Source organism: Oryctolagus cuniculus, chromosome 8 (genome assembly GCF_051225735.1).
Source record: "Oryctolagus cuniculus isolate XC-2025 breed Fujian yellow rabbit chromosome 8, ASM5122573v1, whole genome shotgun sequence".
Lineage (NCBI taxonomy): Eukaryota > Metazoa > Chordata > Mammalia > Lagomorpha > Leporidae > Oryctolagus > Oryctolagus cuniculus.
In genome coordinates, this window is record NC_142874.1 from 136,698,426 (window position 1) to 136,704,425 (window position 6,000).

Consider the following 6,000-nt stretch of genomic DNA (forward strand, 5'->3'; position numbering starts at 1 on the left):
AATATGAGTGAAATGAATGAAAATATCACTAAGGAGATAGACCTCATTAAGAAGAATCAAATAGAAATTTTGGAGATGAAATCTTCAATCAGTGAAATAAAAAAATACACTTGAGAGCTTTAACAGCAGCATATAGGCCATAGAGAAGAAAGAATGACTGACCTCAAAGACAATGACCTCAAAGACAATAACTTTGAAATAACCTGATCAGAAAAAATAAAAAGAAAATAAATTAAAAAATGAAAAAATCTATGAAAACATGGGATAACACTAAATGATCAAGTATTTGTATTATAGGTGTTCCTGCAGGAAAAGAAAAGGAAAAAGGCATTGAGAATCTGATTAATGAAATAATAGTTGAAAATTTCCCAATTCTTGAAAGAGACATGGACATCCAGAGACAAGAAGCTCAAAGAACTCCAAGCAGACAACTAGAAAAGGTCTTCTCTAAGGCATATTTTTGTCAAGGTGTCAAATATTAAAGACAGGAAAAGAATGCTAAATACAGTAAGAGAAAAATCTCAAGTTACATATAAAGGAAAACCAATTAGAGTAACATCAGGCTTCTCAATGAAAACCCTACAGGCCTGAAGAGAATGAGATGATATATTCAAGGTCTTAAAAGAAAAAAGAAAAACTTCTAACCAAAAGTATTATATCCAGGGAAGCTAGCCTTTAAAAGTGAGGGAGAAATAAAGTATTTTTCAGATAAACAAAAGCTGAGAGAATTCTCCACCAGACCAGCCTTACAAGAAATTCTGCAGGGTGTCCTGCATTAGAAATAAACATGAAGCACTTGTCACCACCAGATTCACTGACAGAGCTGATAGAATCTTTATCTAATCAACAGAATGACAGGTCTTTATTCTTATCTATCAATACTAACCTTAAATGTAGATGAATTAAATTAATCGATCAAAAGACTTAGGTTGGTTAAAAATTGTGACCCCACTATATGCTGCCTACAAGAATTTGACTTCACAAAGATACACACAGACTGATAGTGAACTATTGGCGGGAAAAAAAAAAGCAAAGGGAACCAAAAAGCAAGCATGTGGAGCTATCTTAGTATCAAATGAAGCATATATTTATTTCAAAACTGTAAAAAGAGATAAAGAAGGACATTATATTTTGATTTAAAAGGTTTGATTCAGCAAGAAAACATAATAATCAAACATATATATACACCTAACACAAGACCAGCCAGATACATAGAGAAAGCATGATTAAACCTAAAGGGAGAGATGGACTCTAATACAATAATAGTGGATGTCTTCAACATCCCACTCTCATTAATGGGCAGATCATCCAGACAAAAAAATCAATGAAGACACATCAGAGCTGAAACATACTCTAGAGATAATGGACTCAACAGACATTTACAGGACATTTCATCAAACAGCTATAGGATACACATACTTCTCATCAGCCTGTGGAACATTTTATAGGATAGAACACATAGTAGGCCACAATCAAGCCTCAGAATATTCAAAAGATTGAAATCATTAAAAAGGAGAGAATGATCCAACATGGGAAGTAAGCCACATAACAGACTCATAGTATGACAAACGCCCTAAACAGCACTCTGGCCTCAGAATCAGCCCTTAAGGCATTCGGATATGGCTAAAAACTCCATGAGAGCATTTCATTCATGGAAAGCCAAGACACTGTGACAAAAATGACCAACATGAAAGATCTCTGTGACTGAGATCCCAGTGGAAAGAAGGGGTCATCAAAGAAGGAGGTTCCTTTCTCTTATTTGACTATACAGGGTAAAATCTTGGGGTCTCAATTTTTAAAAACAACATTAAGATGCCACTGTAATGGATTTTTTTAATTATTCACTTTTCATCTTTAATTTATGTTCATTTCACCTTTTTTGACCTATTCAAAATAACAATGAGTTAGAGAAAACAGAATTTGTATTGGCTAAATTAATCACTGACTTAGAGGCCAAAATACAAAAATAGTCAACTGCCCCAATGAATACACAAATAGCTTCATAGACACAGATTAAGAATCATACTTTTAAAACCTTATTTTGTTTAACTGGTTCCTGCCAGACGCTCGCCCGCGAAAGTCCAGCGTAGTAAAGACACGATCGCTGCTTACTCAGTTCTCATGGAACTTTATTCATCCAGATGCAAGGCGAAAGAAAAGAAGCCAAGCTCCCCCCTACACAATCCTATCCCCATTATATACCCTAGGTTCCCCTAGCAGGATGCTCCCAGCCAATGGCAAGTCTGTTCACATGCAGTCCATGCAGGCACAGTCCAATCAAGTCGAAGGGCACATAGTGTCTCAGGTCGAAAGTTCATCTTGCTCCGTTGGGGTTGTTTGTGTCTTCAGGACATCCTGTGGTTAGCACTTCCTTGGCTTGTTTTGCTCAGCAGCCAGCACTTCCTTAACTTGTTTTGCACAAGTTGTTACAACAGGCCATGCAAACAGCAAAGTGAGGAAGTTCCCACAGGTGGCCAGCCTGCGGTTCCCCACATCTCCCCTTTTTTTTATTAGTAGTATGGCGTGAAGTCATGCCTGTCTTAGGCTCCCGGAGACGCATCACCTGCTTACTTGTCATTGAGACATTGGGAGCATGCCCCATGCTCTGTCTTAGGTTGCTAGGTGTGCTCTCCAGTGATTACCCGTCATTGACTACCGCTCCATCATGCTGAGCCATACTTCCTTATGAGGGTCGGCATGATACATTGCGAGCATGGCCTGACGTACAACCAAGTTGGTGCGTTGCTGGCGCTAAACAATGGCTGCAATAGCCCTGCCAATCACAATGAACCCTAAAAGTAACAGCACAAACAATCCTCCTATGGCTGCCCATTCTTTAACAGTTGACCATGTACCAGAGATCAATCTTCCTATTACAGAAAAGGGGGGGCAAACTTCTATCTGGGCTCGGGTAGGGCTCTAAGCAGGCCCCAATACACTCCATAATCCTGGCCCCTAACAATATTGCTAAATATCACAAAGCAAAATACTCTAAACAGCATTATTGGTTCTGTTATTAATAGTCGCAAATATCAGCAATGCATAATCAATTATCACTCCAAAATTACCACCAATACAAGCTAAAAACAAGACTATCAAAGGCACAAGTAGCAGTCTCTTCATAATTCTCACTCGCTCTCTGTTATAAGTTGGCCTTGGGCCTCATTCACTGCTTCCTCTCGTTGGTAGTCCTCTGTTTCGTGATGATCCAAGGCGTTGTCCCCCAGTGGTTCTGTGGGCTCCTTTGAGGGCTCCTGCTCGTCATCGCTTTTTGTGAGAAGCCGGATCCTCCTTTCAGGTGTCCAAATGGGTTGTGTGGCTCCCTGTGGAAAGAAACAAACAGCTCGCCGTGCCCTTCTCAATAAAGGGAACGGGCCTTTCCATTTGTTATCCTGTAAATCCTTCCACATAATCCACTGCACTGATTCCTTTTCAGCAGGTTGAGAATGTAATTCGGCTGGAGTTTTCCCATTTTTCTTTTTATTTAAAAAATTAATGGTATATAAAGCAAGGGCTAAAGCATCCTTGTAAGATACCGCATATTCCCCTATTCCCCCTTTTTGTTTAATTATTTTCCAGGCCCTTCGGGCCGATTCTCTAACTTGCATCAAAACTTCATTAGGGCACCTTGCCTGCTGGTGTTCATCATTGAATGCTCCTTCCCCATTGAGCATGTCCTCATTCCAGGGAGCTCGGCCGTTTCCAGCATTCTCCACTGCTTGCTTTCTGGCCTGTTCTCTACAGGCCACCAGCCAGAGCAGAAAGTCCCCTCCACCGAGCATGGCCTTAGCTATATTTTTCCAGTCCTCTGGGACCAACCCCTGAGTCCCTATATTGTCCAGAACTGATTTGTGAAATTTGCATGCGGCCCGTACAATTGTACAGCCTGCTGCAGCTCCTTTAAGAGCTTATGATCCACAGGGGTCCATCCTCGGTTACCCTGACCATCCAAAATGACAGGAAAGACTTGTCCTACCTGATGATATTCCTCCCAATTCAGGGGGGTGCCACGTGTTCCCCCCGCGGCTGTCCTGTCTCTCATTATAGCGGGGCCTCTGTCTATAGGCACATCCTCGAGTAAGGAATCATGCTCACTAGCCACAGATTTACTCAATGTGAGAGGTTGCCAGGCTGATGCATTTTCTATTGATAAGTTAGCAAATCTGCACTGGCAACCGGGCTTATCTTGATAGTGCAAGGGTCCCAAGCCCGGATACGGAGGTGCGGATGGAAGGGGCTCGGTATCCCCCGCCCTCACATCTCCTTCCTCACTAGAAGCCTCTTCGTTCTCCTCACAACGGCTTCCACTTATGGACTCTGTTTGGACCTCTTCTAGCCTTTCAGACCCCTCATCCAGGAGGCGTGCTAACTGTTCCGAGTCTGCTCGCAGTGCCTGATCCTTGACAGGCGTCCCCGCAGTTTTTAATAAGCGGCTCAGCAGCAGACACAGACCGTCATGGACAGAGTGTTACCCATTACTGCTAAAGACAACTTCCGCCTTGAATCCGGCGTTCATTCACAACTCCCGCCCTGTTACCAGCCTTCATTCGCTACTCCCGCCTGTTACCGGCGTTCATTCACAACTCCTTCATTCACAACTCCCGCCTGTTACCGGCGTTCATTCACAACTCCCGCCTGTTACGGGCGTTCATTTAAACTCCCGCCCTGTTACCGGTGTTCTAGTCCCCGCCTATTAGGGGTCTCTTATTGCCCGCTTTGGCGGCTATACATTTTCTTTCTTCCTTCTTCACCGACGGTACCGCGGTCTAGTCCTAGGCTTTATTCTACCCGCCTAGATTCCCGTGCATGCACGCTTTTAGTTCTCTTACCTTCTTCCAGCGACCGCTCCAGATCCAAGTCACAGCACCACTTGCCGGACGCTCGCCCGCGAGAGTCCAGCGTAGTAAAGACACGATCCTGCTTACTCGGTTCTCATGGAACTTTATTCATCCAGATGCAAGGCGAAAGAAAAGAAGCCAAACCCTCTTCTTTTCTACATAATACTATCCCCATTATATACCCTAGGTTCCCCTAGCAGGACGCTCCCAGCCAATGGCAAGTCTGTTCTCAGGCAGTCCATGCAGGCACAGTCCAATCAAGTCGAAGGGCACATAGTGCCTCAGGTCGAAAGTTCATCTTGCTCCATGGGGGTTGTTTGTGTGTCTTCAGGACATCCTGTGGTTAGCACTTCCTTGACTTGTTTTTCTCAGCATCCAGCACTTCCTTAACTTGTTTTGCACAAGTTGTTACAACAGGCCATGCAAACAGCAAAGTGAGGAAGTTCCCACAGGTGGCAAGCCTGCGGTTCCCCACAGGTTCCGACTCAATTTGGCTTTTAAATAATCTGTTGGATTCAGTATATTAGTAAGTTAAATGCTAATCATTAGTAACTTTTTTTACACAATACATATTGTTGTCATTCAATATGGATTTTATTAAATTTGTCTGGATTCACAGGTATGTGGCTGTGAATGCATCACATAACTTCCTAATGTTGCTGATCCTTTAGGAAATCATGATCCCCCAGAGGCTGAGCAGGCTTACCTGGTAACTTTTCTAAACCTTCTCTTCTGCCTAACTCCCAACACACCATCCTAACAACTTGATGACTAGGGGGGTTACTTATGTGTAGAAATAAAAACTGTAGGTATAATCTTTCTCTATAATCTCAGGAACAAAATGTCATAATGTAGAGACTTTTAAAAATTGTAAAAAATGAAATTAAAAGATGATCCTCCTAAACAGTGGTCTTCCTACTTTTTGCTTGTTGAACTCTAGTCATTGGAACATTAGATTTCGACAACAAAGTAAATTAGAAGTGTATATTATCACAAAATTAAAAAGGAAAGAAAGGAAGGGAGAAGGAGGTAGGATGAGAAGTATCATTATATTTTTAGAATCATGTCTATTAACTGCATTAAATCTATTCTCTTTATATTAATAAAAGAGTAAATTAAAAATAAGTAACTGAAAGGAGTGTACTTTAGTACAAAATTTCTT

At 41.9% G+C, this 6,000-nt stretch overlaps 1 long non-coding RNA gene across 1 annotated transcript in view; it reads right to left on the reverse strand.

Moving 5' to 3' along the window:
* The window catches only part of LOC149125174 (uncharacterized), a 76,745-nt gene extending 71,761 nt beyond the window's left edge, over positions 1–4,984 (reverse strand). The window contains exon 1 of the long non-coding RNA XR_016212589.1: positions 4,830–4,984. This is a non-coding gene — a long non-coding RNA (uncharacterized LOC149125174). The remainder of the gene's footprint in view (positions 1–4,829) is intronic.
* Positions 4,985–6,000: the final 1,016 nt, after the last annotated feature.